Source organism: Hordeum vulgare, chromosome 1H, assembly GCF_904849725.1.
Source record: "Hordeum vulgare subsp. vulgare chromosome 1H, MorexV3_pseudomolecules_assembly, whole genome shotgun sequence".
NCBI lineage: Eukaryota > Viridiplantae > Streptophyta > Magnoliopsida > Poales > Poaceae > Hordeum > Hordeum vulgare.
Genome location: NC_058518.1, coordinates 130,519,753 through 130,535,929, shown reverse-complemented (window position 1 = coordinate 130,535,929; position 16,177 = coordinate 130,519,753).

Genomic DNA, 16,177 nt, shown 5'->3' with positions numbered 1-16,177 from the left:
GTAGGGCAAAAGAGCCACGGGGGGCCCACAAGCCTGCTAGGTGCGCCCCCCCGAGGCCGCGGCTAGGGGTCTTGTGGCCTCCCCTGGAGTCCTTTGCCTTGGTTCTCAAGCTCCCTGTGTATCTTTTGTATCGGAAAAAATCTTTCCGAAGGTTTTATTCCGTTTGGACTCCGTTTAATATTCTTCTCTGAAAAGGGTCAAAAACACGGAAAAAACAGGAACTGGCACTTGGCACTGGGTTAATAGGTTAGTCCCAAAAAAAGATATGAAATAACATGATCATGCAAACAAAACATCCAAAGTTGACAAGATAATAGCATGGAACCATAAAAAATTATAGATACGTTGAAGACATGTCAAGCATCCCCAAGCTTAACTCCTTCTCGTCCTCGAGTAGGGATGTGATAAAGACTGAATTTTTGATGTGGAATGCTATCTAACATATTTTTCCTTTGTAACTTCTTTCTTTTGAAATGAATGTTCAGATCCGTAAGATGCAAAACAATAGTATGCTATTGACATGAAAACAATAATACCTTAAGCATGCTAGCAAAGTAATCATGAACTTTTGAAATAACAAGGCCAAAGAAAGTTATCCCTACAAAGTCATATAGTCTGGCTATGCTCCATCATCCTGACACAATGAATTTAAATCATGCACAACCCCGGTATTGGCCACGTAATTGTTTTCGCACTATTACTTTCTCAAACTTTTTCAACTCTCACGCAATACATGAGCGTGAGCCATGGATATAGCACTATAGGTGGAATAAAGTTTGGTGGAGGTTGTGAGGCAAAAAGGAGGAGATGGTCACATTGACTCGGCGTATCAACGGGCTATGGAGATGCCTATCAATAGATATCAATGTCAATGAGTAGGGATTACCATGCAATGGATGCACGAGAGCTATAAGTGTGTGAAATCTCAAAAGGATAACTAGTGGGTGTGCACCCAACTTGCTTGCTCACGAAGACCTAGGGAAATTTTGAGGAAGCCCATCATTGGAATATACAAGCCAAGTTATATAATGAAAATTCCCACTAGTATAAGGAAGTGTCAAAACAAGAGACTCTCAATCATGAAGAACATGGTGCTATTGTGAAGCACAAGTGTGGAAAAAGATAGTAGCATTGTCCCTTTTCTATTTTTCTCTCTCCTTTTTTTGGGCTCTTTGGCCTCTTTTCGTTTTTTTGTGTGGGCATCTTTGGCCTCTCTTTTTTATTTCCTCACATGGGACAATGCTCTAATAATGATTATCATCACACTTTTATTTACTTACAACTCAACACTTAGAGCAATGATGACTCTATAGGAAATGCCTCCGGCAGTGTACCGGGATGTGCAACGATCTAGCTTAGCGTATGACGTTGAAACATCTCGCTAGCTATCTTACGATCATGCAATGACAATATGAAAGTGACGACACAAGTCATGAGACAGAACGGTGGGAGTTGCATGGAAATATATGTCGGAATGGCTATAAAAATGCCATAGTAGGTAGGTATGGTGGCTGTTTTGAGGAAGGTATATGGTGGGTTTGTGCACCGACGAAAGTTGCGCGGCACTAGAGAAGCTAGCAATGGTGGAAGGTGAAAGTGCATCTATACCATGGACTCACATTAGTCATGAAGAACTCATATACTTATTGCGAAAACAATTATTAGTAATCGAAACAAAGTGCTAAACGCATACTCCTAGGGGAAGGGTTGGTAGGTGTTAACCATAGCGCGATCCTAACCACAACACAAATGATGACAATCAATAAATCAATTATGCTCCGACTTCCTAACACAGCGGTTCACAATACATGCATGCTACAGGAATCACTAACTTCAACACAAGTATTCCTAGATTCACAACACCCTACTAACATAACTCTAATATTAGCAAATCCATATCTCAAAACTAATTGAGAGGAATAAAACTTCTCTTTACTAATCAATGCACTTGAATATGGAAGTTTTTATTATATCCTCTTTGCATGCCTATCACCTTTAGGACTCTTTCATGGCACACACCAACTACCAAGTTACTGAGAGAGAGCACTCTCAAAAAGATATAAGTGAAGATAGAGAGTTCTTATTTCTCCAAAATATGACACCGCCGTGCTCTAAAAAGATCTCAGTGAAGCACTAGAGCAAAGTTATCTAGCTCAAAAGATATAAGTGAAGCACATGCGAGCTAAATTTCCTAACTCAAAAGATATAAGTGAAGCTCAATGAGTATTCTAGCAAATTCACGATGAGTGCATGTCTCTCTCAAAAAGGTGTGCAGCAATGGTGATTGTGACACAACAAAAAGGAAAGACTTCTATAATACACAACGCTCCAAGCAAAACACATATCATGTGATGAATAAAAATATAGCTCCAAGTAACTTTACCGATGGACTAAAGACGAAAGAGGGGATGCCTTCCCGGGGCATCCCCAAGCTTAGGCTTTTTTGGTGTCCTTGAATTGGCTTGGGATGCCTTGGTCATCCACAAGCTTGAGCTCATTCCACTCTTTATCCCATTGTCCATGAGAACATCACCCAAAATTTGAAAACTTCACAACACAAAACTTAAACAGAAACTCGTGATAACATTAGCATAAGAAAAGAAACCATCACCTCTTTATGTATTGTAGCAAACTTGATTTATATTTATATTGGTGTTATATTACTGTATTCTCACTTTTCCGTAGCTAGTACCCCCCAATACTAACCATAGTTTCATCAAAATAAGCAATCAACACAACAAAAATAGAATGTGTAAAAAAACAGACCAGTCTGTAGCAATCTGTATACTTCGTATACTTCTTGTATCTCAAAAATTCTGAAAACTTACGGCAATTAGGGCAATTGGCATATCAACATGCAGAAAAAAGAATCAACTCAAAATCTCTTTCTGGATAGGAATGAAAAATAATTTTGTGAGCGAACAGTTTCTGTCTTTTTCAGCACGATCAAACAACCATCACCAAAACTAGTCACAAAGGTTTTACTTGGCTCAAACACAAAAATAAACACAAAAAACACAATCATAACAGAATTATGATGGTGTGGACACAAAATAACAGAAAGCAAAAAGCAAAGATAAATTCATTGGGTTGCCTCCCAACAAGCGCTATTGTTTAACGCCCTTAGCTAGGCATTGATAATTCAATGATGCTCACATAAAAGACAAGAATTGAAGCACAACAAGAGCATCATAAAGCATGTGAAAATCACATCTAAGTCTAACATACTTCCTATGCATAGGCATTTTATAGGAAAACAGATTGTCAAGACAACCAATAGTTACCATATGCAAGGAAGAAGAAACAGACAATGTCAATCTCAACATAACGAGAGGTAATTTAGTGATATGAAAGTTTCTACCACAATATTTTCCTCTCTCATAATAATTACATGTGGGATCATATTCAAATTCAACAATATAACTATCACATAGGATATTCTCTTCATGATCCACATGCATGCAAAGTTGACGCTCTTCAAAAATAGTGGGATTATCATCAACTAATGTCATGACTTCTCCAAACCCACTTTCAATATTATTGCAAACATCATATTCATCATGAGGTTTAAACAAATTTCAAGATCATTAGAAAATTCATCACCCCAATCACGATCATTGCAATAAGTAGTGGACATAGCAAAACTAGCACCCAGAAGCTTAGGGTTTTGCATATTTTTAGCATGATTGCCATTAATAGAATTCATAGTGAAACCATTGCAATCATACTTTTCATTCAAGGAGCCCTCGTGAATCACTTCATAAATTTCTTTATCACAATTTTCAGATTCACGCATATCAAGCAAAACTTCATAAAGATAGTCAAGTGCACTCAACTCACTAGCAATTGGTTCAACATAATTGGATCTCTTAAAGGGATTAGCAAGTGGATGAGGATCCATATCAAGAGATACTTAGCAAGCAAAGATGGAAGCATATTGAAGGCACATAGCACACAAGCAAACAGAAAGCAAGCGAAAGAAAAGGGTGAACGAAAACGGCAAATATTTTTGTAAATTTTGTTTTTCAGAAGTGGGGGAGAGGAAAACGAGAGGCAAAAGGGAAAAAAAAGTATATGCAAGACATGAGTTTGTGATAGTTACCTGGATAAGCTTCACTTAGAATAGTCCCCGACGCCAGAAATTCACACATTGAAGGGAGACTATTCTTGACTTGATACTCCCCGGCAACGGCGCCAGAAATTGGCACGTTGACGGGAGACTATTCTTGACTTGATCCTCCCCGGCAACGGCGCCAGAAATTCTTCTTGCAACCTCTTGAGCATGCGTTGGTTTTTCCCTTGAAGAGGAAAGGGTAATGCAGCACATTAGCAGTAAGTATTTCCCTCAGTTTTAGAACCAAGGTATCAATCCAGTAGGAGTACCAAGACAAGTCACCAATGTACCTTCGCAAAAACAAACAAATTGCACCCAACGCTATAAAGGGGTTGTCAATCCCTTCACAATTAGTTGCAAGGTGAGATCTGAAGGTGGAAAGTGCAACAAAGTAAAAGTGTAGAGCTAAAAATATGATGTGAAGTAGACTAGGGGGGCATAGTGTTCACTAGAGGCCTCTCTCATGATAGCAAATATTACGGTGGGTGAACGAATTACTGTCGAGCAATTAATAGAACCGCGCAAAGCCATGACGATATCTAAGGCAATGATCATACATATAGGCATCACGTCCGAGACAAGTAGACCGATACTGTCTGCATCTACTACTATTACTCCACACATCGACCGCTATCCAGCATGCATCTAGTGTATTGAGTTCGTAACAAACAGAGTAACGCCTTAAGCAAGATGTCATGATGTAGAGGGATAAATTCATGCAATAGATATAAACCCCATCTTTTTACCCTTGATGGAAACAACAGGATGCGTGCCTCGCTACTAATACGTCTCCAACGTATCTATAATTTTTGATGGTTTCATGCTATTATCTTGTCAAACTTTGGATATTTCGCATGCCTTTTATATATTTTTTGGGACTAACTTATTAACTCAGTGCCAAGTGCTAGTTCCTGTTTTCCATGTTTTTGACCCCTTTCAGAGGAGATTTTGAAACGGACTCCAAACGGAAGAAAATCCCCGAAAAGATTTTTTCTGGAAGAAGAAGATCGGGAAGCTTGGGAGCCAAGGTAGTGGAGCCTCAGGGGGCCCATAAGCCCCCACCCCGCAGCCAGGGGGGGTAGGCCGTGGCCCACAAGCTTGTGGGTCCCCTGAGTGCCCCCTGGCCTAGGGGTTGCACCTATAAATTCCCTAAAAATCCCAAAAAAATCAGGAGATCATCGAAAGTACTTTTCCTTCGCCACAAGCTTCTATCTCCGCAAGATCCCATCTGGGGCACATCCTGGTGCCCTGCCGGAGGGGGGATTCGGATACGGAGGGCTTCTTCATCAACACCATGACCTCTTCGATGATGCGTGAGCAGTTCACCATACACCTACAGGTCCATAGCTAGTAGCTAGATGGCTTCTTCTCTCTCTTGGATCTTCAATACAAAGTTCTCCATGATCTTCATGGAGATCTATCCGATGTAATCTTGTTTTGCGGTGTGTTTTTCGAGATTTGATGAATTGTGGATTTATGATCAGATTATCTATGAATCTTATTTTAGTTTCTTCTGATCTCTCTTATGCATGATTTCATATCCTTGTAATTCTCTTCGAGTTGTGGGTTTTGTGTGGCCAACTAGATCTATGATTCTTGCAATGGGAGAAGTGCTTGGTTTTGGGTTCGTACCGTGCGGTGACCTCACCCAGTGACAGAAGGGGTAGCGAGGCACACATGTGTTGTTCCCATCAAGGGTAAAAAGATGGGGTTTTCATCATTGGTTTGAGATTATCCCTCTACATCATGTCATGTTGCTTAAGGCGTCACTCTGTTCGTCATGAACTCAATACACTAGATGCATGCTGGATAGTGGTCGATGTGTGGAGTAATAGTAGTAGATGCGGAAAGTATCGGTCTACTTGTCTCGAACGTGATGCCCATATGTATGATCATTGCCTTAGATATCGTCATGACTTTGCGCGGTTCTATCAATTGCTCGACAGTAATTTGTTCACCGACCGTGATATTTGCTATTATGAGAGAAGCCTCTAGTGAACACTATGGCCCCCAGGGTCTACTCCACACCATATTTTCAGCCTTACACTTTTTACTTCATTGCACTTTTCGCCTTCAGATCTCACTTTGCAAACAATCTTGAAGGGATTGACAACCCCTTTGCAGCGTTGGGTGCAAGGTTGTTTGTGTTTGCACAGGTACTCTAGACTTGACAAGGCCCTCCTTCTGGATCGATACCTTGGTTCTCAAACTGAGGGAAATACTTACTGCTCCTGTGCTGCATCACCCTTTCCTCTTCAAGGGAAAAACCGACGCAAACCAGAGAAGTAACAAGAAGAATTCCTAGCGCCAAGGAAGGACTTTTGTTGCCGCAACAGAAGAATTTCTGGCGCCGTTGCCGGGGAGGAAGATCAAGTCAAGAACTCATCCAAGTAGGTGTCGCAAACTCATCTCTTGCATTTACTTTGTTTGCCAGTTGCCTCTCGTTTTCCTCTCCCCCACTTCACCAATTTTCCTTTTTCGTTTGCCTTTTTTGTTTGCCTTTTCGTTCGCCCTTTTCTCTCGCTTATTCTATGTTCGTTTGTGTGGGATAGTCTATCTCATGGCTAGATCCACCACTTCAAACGATACTCCCGAGAGCGAAGTTCTCAATTTCAAACAAATCAAGGAAGAAAACTTAAAGGACGCTTGGTATAGGATTTGCAATGCTCACAGTAGATCTACTCATAAGCAATCCACTACCGTCTTGCTTCGCAGTTTTTATGTGGGTGTTTCTCCTTGGAATAGGTATATTCTTGACATCATCGTAGGTGGAAATTTCTTGGGTAGCCATACCGTTGATTCTTATGGAGGTGTGATAAATTTGGTAGGCTCACCTCCACTCATGGTTAATGGAACTACCTTAACTCTGGAACATGTGATGCGTAGGCTGGACGTTATTGAAAATAAAGTTGCTACGATTGAACTCATTGAGAATTTGGATAAAAAGATCCACAATCAAATCACTCAGTACGGATCCAAGGTGGGAATTGTTTAAATTTAAAGGAGAAGGAACCCGCAGTTAACGAAAAGCTAGGTCATGATTCCGCTAGGATTGGCAAACTAGAGGATGTTATAACCAACTTGGGTTCCGCTTTTGCCGCTATGCGGAATACTCCAAATTTTGCCCACAAAAAAATCACCAAGTCTTTCTTTTTTCCTAAAAGTAGTGGTGAATCATCCAGCGAGAAAGATGAAAACCTTAAGATGATAAGTGATCACGCCACTTATGGTTTGAGCACCAAAGACGACGATACGTGATTCTATCGCTTTTATGCCTAGCTAAGGGCGTTAAACAATAGCGCTTGTTGGGAGGCAACCCAATGAATTTATCTTTTTCTTTCTGTCTTGTTGCGTCCACACCATCACAATTCTGTTGTGATTGTGTTTTTTGTGTCTCTTTTTGTGTTCGAGCCATGCAAAGCCTTTATGACTAGTCTTGGTAATGGTTGTTTGATCTTGCTGGAAAAAGACAAAAACTTTTCGCTCACGAGATGATTTTTCATTTTTATTCAGAAAGAGTTTTTTGTTGATTCTTTTTTCTACTGATTTATATGAATTTTGCCCAGTCCATCGTAATTTTCAGATTTTTTGAGGTACCAGAAGTATACGAAGTATACAGATTGCTACAGACTAGTCTCTTTTTGACAGATTCTGTTTTTGTTGAGTTGGTTGCTTGTTTTGATGAAACTATGGTTAGTATCGGTGGGTACTAGCCATGGAAAAGTGAGAATATAGTAGCCCATCATCAATACAGATAGAATTCAAGTTTGGTACAGTACCAAAAGAAGTGGTAGTTTGTTTTCTTGTGCTAATGTTATCACGAGTTTCTGTTTAAGTTTTGTGTTGTGAAGTTTTCAAGTTTTGGGTGATGTTCTCATGGACAAAGAGATAAGGAGTGGAAAGAGCTCAAGCTTGGGGATGCCCAAGGCACCCCAAGCCAAATTCAAGGACACCAAAAAGCCTAAGCTTGGGGATGCCCGGGAAGGCATCCCCTCTTTCGTCTTCAATCCATCGGTAACATTACTTGGAGCTATATTTTTATTCACCACATGATATGTGTTTTTTCTTGGAGCGTCTTGTATCGTAGGAGTCTTTTCCTTTTGTTGTGTCACAATCATCCTTGCTGCACACCTTTTTTATAGAGAGAGACATGCACTCATCGTGATTTTTGCTAGAATGCTCATAGTGCTTCACTTATATCTTTTGAGCTAGATACTTTTGCTCTATGTGCTTCACTTATATCTTTTAGAGCATGGCGGTGCGTGATTTGGTAGTTGGCTTATGCTATGAAAGTAGTCCCAAAAGTGATAGATACCCAAAGAGGATGCAAAAACCTCTATCTTTATGTGCATTGAGTAGAAAGAAAAGTTTTGATTCCTCTAGTTTTGAGACATGGATTTGGTAATATTAAGAGTTATGTTAGTAGGGTGTTGTGAATCTAGAAATACTTGTGTTGAAGTTAGTAACTCCCGTAGCATGCACGTATGGTGAACCGCTATGTTAGGAAGTCGGAGCATAATTGATCTATTGATTGTCATCCTTTGTGTTGAGGTCGGGATCGCGCGATGGTTTACACCTACCAACCCTTCCCCTCGGAGTATGCGTTTAGCACTTTGTTTCGATTTCTAATAAAAACTTTTGCAACAAGTACGTGAGTTCTTCATGTCTAATGTGAGTCCATGGTATAGATGCACTTTCACCTTCCGCCATTGCTAGACTCTCCAGTGCCGCGCAATTCTCGCCGGTGCACAAACCCACCAAATTCCTTCCTCAAAACAGCCACCATATCTACCTACTATGGCATTTTCATAGCCATTCCGAGATATATTGCCATGCAACTCCTAGTGTTCCGTCTCATGACTTATGTCGTCACTCTCATATTGCCATTGCATGATCGTAAGATAGCTAGCGAGATGTTTCAACGTCATACGCCATGCTAGATCGTTGCACATCCCGGTACACTGCCGGAGGCATTTCCTATGGAGTCATCATCATTGTGATCTTTGAGCTGTGAGTAAATAAAAGTGTGATGATAATCATTATTAGAGCATTGTCCCATGTGAGGAAAAAAAGAGGCCAAAGAGCCCAAAAAAAGAGAAAAAAGAGGCCTAAGAGCCCAAATGAAAAAAAGAGAAAAAAAGAGAGAAGGGACAATGCTACTATCCTTTTCCACACTTGTGCTTCATGATAGCACCATGTTCTTCATGATTGAGAGTTTCTTGCTTTGTTATAACCATATGCTAGTGGGAATCTTCATTATATAACTTGGCTTGTATATTCCAATGATGGGCTTCCTCAAAATTTCCCTAGGTCTTCGTGAGCAAGCAAGTTGGATGCACACCCACTAGTTTTCCTTTTGAGCTTTCACATACTTATAGCTCTAGTGTGTCCTTTTTATGGAAATCCCTACTCATTCACATTAACATCTATTAATGGGCATCTCCATAGCCTTTTGATACGCCAAGTCAATGTGACCATCTCCTCCTTTTTGTCTCACAACCACCACCACACTCTATTCCACCTATAGTGCTATATCCATGGCTCGCGCTCATGTATTGCGTGATAGTTATAAAAAGTTTGAGAAAGTAAGAGTGTGAAAACAATTACTTGGCCAATACCGGGGTTGTGCATGATTTACATTAGTTGTGTGAGGATGATGGAGCATAGCCAGACTATATGATTTTGTAGGGATAACTTTCTTTGGCCTTGTTATTTTGAAAGTTCATGATTACTTTGCTAGTTTGCTTGAAGTATTATTGTTTTCATGTCAATAGCAAACTATTGTTTTGAATCAGACGGATCTGAACATTCATGTTACAAGAAAATCTACCTGTAGAGACGTCATATTCCATAGCTAGAGACGTGATATTTCATCTCTAAGCAATTATAGAGTCGACTTAGCAAAGTGTCTTTGGAGCGTCTCCACACGGGCCGTCTCAAAACATGTAGACACGCTGGCTAAGCGTCTATACATGGCATGAGACGCTATATTGGGACGTACAAAGGCGTGTGTACATATGACACGCTATGTTTGGACGTTCAAAAGCGTCTCTAAATATGTAGAGTCGTTCTGTTAGGTGCATTCGTATCACGTCTCTACTAACACGGCCATTTCATTCGTCATAGGCCCTAGGCCCATTCCTATACATGCTATGTATAGACGTTATTTTCGTGTCTAAATACATAAAAGCTTGTATGTAATCAATCATATTTTTCTTTATATAAAATTTGATTTATTCTAAATTGTACTTCGCCATTTCAAATCCAGTAACTTTATCGTACCATATGTTTGAGCAGAATGATAAACAAATATTTTATATAAAAGCTTCCATTCATATCACCAATCACATTCATAAGCAACAAATATTATTATATGACAGTCATATCACCAATTGTATCCACAATCATCACATTCGCACAATTTCATTTAGTAGGGACAAACACCTTAGGTTCACAACTGAATCAAAGCAGATCTTCATATGAAATATGCAAATAACTAAGAAGAGATAATACAAACTAGAACTAAGTTTCCCTATGAAGCTCAAATCTGTATATATACATAAATAATATTTGTCCATGTAAAGACTAATTCTTCTATAGTTGCTCTTGGCTCCTGCAATGCACTCCTTTTTCTAAATCTTGAGCTACCCTGAGAAAGAAAGAAAACAGAGAAATTTTAGAACATAGCTTTAAGGCTAGTGTGAGAAGAAATGTACTTTGATGATGTACCATACCAGTGTTTGGTGGCTTGTTTCGAGGTTGTATAATCACTGAATGAAAGGCACCCATTTTTACCTTTCTTTCTTTCTTCCAGTTTCTCCTGATGAAATAAATACAAACATCTCATTATACTAAGTAGTATTGAATTAAAGCCTTTACTTTAATCACAAATAGAAGTATATATACCATCACTATATTTGTTTTCACATTTTTGTATTCACCGTCCTTCTGCTTATGAGCTTCATCCCATAGTTCAATCTTGCTAACCTTTCGACCGCTTTTGATTTCCTGTTCAACAAAGTAAATTAGAATGTTTGTTAGTCATTCTGTTAGAACATATTCAAGTTTATTCACTAAAGACAACTATGAGCCATCTTTAGAAATAAAAGGTTTCACCATCTCTTTTCTGAGCCTAGCATGGCTTTTTCTATCAGTTGTATGTGGATTCTTCTGCTTCTTTGCACACTCGGTGTTCTTTTCACATAATTTCTGGTGAAAGAACACCACTAGTCAATATTAATGTCAGCAAGCTAGTTATGTACGCCAGATTAAGTATGAGAAAAGAACACATAACCATGTGTGAATCCTGGCACCAAAACCCAACAAGAGTATCCCATTGATGTTCATTAACACCTTTGGGAACACCTGCTATAATTTCAGCTAAACACTTCTTGTCACGCCTGAAATATTTACTCTTCAAACAAGACTTATATGCTCTCCATTTTTTGTTAATAGTCAATAGGATCCAGTCTCTTGTAAGTTGTCTAGTCTCATTGGGGTAGATAAATTTCTCCTTCAAAAATTAAAATTAGTAATCAACAATGTGAAATTAACAGTCTTGAACAGTGTTATCAAAAGAACAGTACTATGAAAATCTTACCTCCACATCTGTGATCATCTGCCCATGTTTTTGTAGAAACAATTCATTATCCCAACTCGGAATATGCAATGGTGCAAATGGTGAGTTTTCTGCAAGCCAGGTAAGATGTTGACTGAGAATGGCAGCCGACCTTTCATTTGGAATTCCATTTCCACCAGTCTTCACAATTATCTCCCCCCCATGTAATTCCGACAATTTTTTACCTCATAATTCACCTATAATCTATCTCACGTCTCCATTTGGCCCTGCATGCAAGATTATCACAGTTGTATATAACTAGACCCTATACAGAACACTAGATCTGTGTTTGGAAAAGAAACTTGAGCTTACAAATTATTTTAATTTGCCTAGTAGAATCAGGAGGCTTTTTTGGTATTATATCATCAATCTCTCGAGGGATTTCTAAATTTTCTTCATCTCGCTGTACACTTTCAGAATCATGCTCTGGGATATTTAGGCTTCGAAGCCGTCGAGGTATCCTCGACATGATATCTGTACCAAACAATGTTAAATCACATGTTAAGGTCAAGCATAGAAGCATATGTCAAGGTCATGCATATGATTTCACGTATTTCTTGGAAACAAACAACCTTCCACACAAACCAAAGACTCAAAATTACTGCATTATGTGTATTGTTCATTGGTTACTATAATTTGGTTTCAGACATACAGCAGTGTTTTTTCTATATTGTCAGTGCACTTGCTAATTGTTATGTCACCGGTTTTGAGAAAACGTTGAATCCCTTTCCGCACATAATTTGTATACACAAAAGTAGCAATCTCATTTGTTTGTTGTATTCTCAGTATGACAGATGGTACATGAAAGTAGTTGTGCAATATAGACTTAGCACTTGAGCTCATGTCGAGTAATCAGTTTGTACACAAGCACTTCAGAGCCATTTATGCAATCAATATGTGTATGTTATTCCAAGATGAGTCCTTTAAAAGGTGATAAATTGGGACTCCTGATTGCAAACCAGTAGCAGAAAAAAATAAGAACTTATTGGTCCCAATGATATGTGATGTGTGCTCTCAGAATAATGAATAAACTTCCTGTCTAATTATTCAGAGTATTTACTTGATAAAGATCTTTGTCTACAGATGTAGTCTGCTCATGGCCGTTGCATATTGGAGTCAGACCTATGTGTGATCAATGGCTTGGACATTAGTGGTGAGGTTGCAGCTACAGAGACTCATGTATCATCATTTTGTATCAGACAAGAAGTGCATGGATGCCTTGCATCCAACAACCATGAGAGCGGTGTGTTTATTTATGGAATTCTTTCACAAAGAGAGCTTAATTCTACACCACAAGGCATATGCAAACTGTTGCTTGGGAAACGACAAGAGAATTTATATGTTTTTTCATTCGATCCAGGCTAATGACTTATCTGCAAAACCACCTGCTTGTTGTTTTAGGCAAGCAATTAATTCAACAAAAACTTAGAGTGCATTGCCTACATGAAGGAAGGAAGGAGAAGAAGGAGAAACGGATCAGGATTTGAGATGCATATAAATGAAGGAGCCCATCGGAAGGAGAAACAGATCAGGATTTGAGATGCATCTAATGGTAAACTGTAGGGCCTATGGGATTCAAGGAATTACCTGCTTGGTAGAGGCTGAAGATCGGATGGAGGAGATAGTTGCTTGCGGGGTGTTTACTGACAGAATACACACGCAGCTTCAACTGAAGGCCAAGACCTACGTGGATCCATCTCTGTAATGGTGAGGACGACGTCGGGAGGAGGAGCACGGCTTCGAGACGACGGGGCGATCACGGCGCAGAGTGGAATCGGCCGATCTCGTCGATGGAGGAAAAATGGAACCGACCGAGGCGGCGATAGCGGCACAGGGCAGCGATTGAGGGTGAGGCTGCCACCACGCCAGATAGAGGTACGGGTGGTGCACGAGGTGGCAATCACGGCGGAGTGGAATCGGAGGTTGTATAAATGAGGAGGTGGGGCGAGGGAAAATCCGAGAAAAAATGAGGAACGCGGGAAGTATATGCGCGCTAAAGAACTGTAGCGTCAAAAAAATTGGGACCCCTAAGTAATTAATTTTTGAGGTGTATTTTTTATTGGATAAATAAATCCTAATTATTTGTTTTTCAGATCAAAATTTATTGAGTAATATACGTATCCAAGTAATATTGATATAGTTTGACAAAAATAATGAAGGCAATGGCAGATCAAAGTTGCAACCACTCGCTCACGTCGCTCCCGAGGAAGCGGCTCGGGCGATAACCTAGCGGGGGCCCTCGTCGCGCGTTGCGTGACAAAGGCCCCGGTCGACGGCCTGCATCTGGCGGCGGCTCCGAGCTTGGGCGGTGTTTTCCATCACCTTCCTCCGCTGGATGGCGTGCTGGGCGGTGCTAAGCCTGGCGGTCGTCGATCTGGCGACCAACGCCCAGATTTGGTGGTTGGGGCGCTTCGGCATGCTGCCGTGGCGTCGCTCCGGCGAGCCACGGTTGTTGGGCGCGCTAGGTGCCTGGGGTCCCCTACCTCGGTCGGGGGAGCTGCGTCATGGAGTGTCGGTTCTGGTCGCGTGGGTGGCAGAGTCGTCGGCTCGGATGGAGTGTGGACTCGGGGCCAGTGGGTAAGTCGGAGCAAGGGACTCCGAGGAACACCCGCTGTTGTGGAGTGTCGGATCTGGCCGCGTGGCAGAGTCGTCGGCTCGTGTGGAGTGCGGCCTCGGGGCTGACGTGTGTGTGTTATTGAGGTTTGTATGTCGGAGTGGCGGCTCCAGGTCTTGTGGTAGGGTGGCAACTCTAGCCGTCAGGGCGGCAAGGTAGTCGGCTCGTTAGGTGCGCAGCCTCGGGTCAATTCTCTTCTTCTTAATGAAATGACAGAGCTCTTGCCGGTTTCTCAAAAAAAATATCAAAATAGGCCTTCCCCCTCTACCACGCTCTGCCCGTGTCGACCGTGAACGCCGCCCGACATGCCATCCCTTCACACAGCCCATGTCGGCGTCGGGGCGGCGGCGCGCATCGACTCGATCAAACCGATCTTAACCATCTAGTCAGTGATGCGGTGTCAACGTCTCCATGTTGTCGATGTCCGATGTGGCCAACGTGGCACGACATTGCGTCGCTCCTAATTTGTGAACTATTTAAATTCCCTAACTTTTTAAATTCGTGAAAATTTTCTTCAAACCGTGAACTTTTTTAAAATTCACAATAAATTCAAGATCGCAATCATTTCTTGAATTTGCAAATTGTTTCCTAATTCATGAATTTTTACAATTTGTTGCAAAAAGTTTTGAACGTTTTTAAGTTCATTTTCTGAGTTTGTATAACCCTGAAGAATACCATCACATCTTAGATGGGTTTTCACTTCGTCATAATTCTGCGTTGCTTTATTTGCACAGTTTACACAGGGACAAAGAATTTTATCACCGAGTGGAAGATCACGGAAGGCAAAAGATATAAATTGCTCAACGCCGTCTTTATATGCAGTAGTCGATCTTGGTTTACTCGTCTTTATATGAAAGCAAAATTGATCAGTTTGTAATTTCCCATATGCTCTTGTACATTAAACATAGGTTTATATGAATATCTTAAATTGTGAAATAGATACTTAGGTTCAAATTGTATAATAGGATTTACCTCTATCATTCACCTTACATTGGAAAACATATAAGTGCATATGTGTCTTTACTATAGTAGTAGAATTATGTGAAGTACATAAAGAGAGTTTCATAGATGACAAAAGGGAAAACAGAGGTAATATTTAAGTAATATTCAGTGATTTTTCTTGCTAAAACGAGAAAAAAAATCTTGTATGGCATGGCATATGCAGCTCCCCATAACCAGATGAAGTCCAAAGTATCATTTCATCAACAATTACCATCCAATCAACAATACGCATTGTTTTTAAGAACAATTCTCATCCAATCACAAAAAAGATTCACTGGTTTTTACCAGCCGTTGTCAAATTTCAACAATATAGTGCATCACTACAAAAGGTAGAAAGGGAAAACAGAGGTGATATATCCCAATTCGATCTATTTTTCACATCATGCAGAGATAGAAAAATGAAATTGACAACCTGTGAGGAAGCTCCTAGTAGCAGAGGTGTGTGGGCGAGCTCGTTGTCGATGTCTGGCAGCTCAGGTTGACAGGATTCGCCCGGGTAGTGCAGGTGGCGGAGCCTGGCATTGGCGGGGAGCGGTGTTGGGTTGCTGCCGGGTAGCTTGGACTGCAGGAATCCGGCGTCGGGTGGCGGGGAAGCTTGGGCTGGGGGAGGCTACCGGCGTCTAGCGGCATGGGAACTTGGTCGGGAGGAGCGGCGGGGAGTAGAGTCCGGCGAATCGAGAGTTCAAATAGGGGCGAGTGACGGTTGCCTGAGATCTATGACGGGGACGCGAGAGTGGAGGCTGGTGCCGAGGTATGGCTAGGGGCAAACGACGGTGGGAGGACGGGCGGGAGGGTGGCGGCTGGTACCGAGGTATCCAGGGGTGGTGGC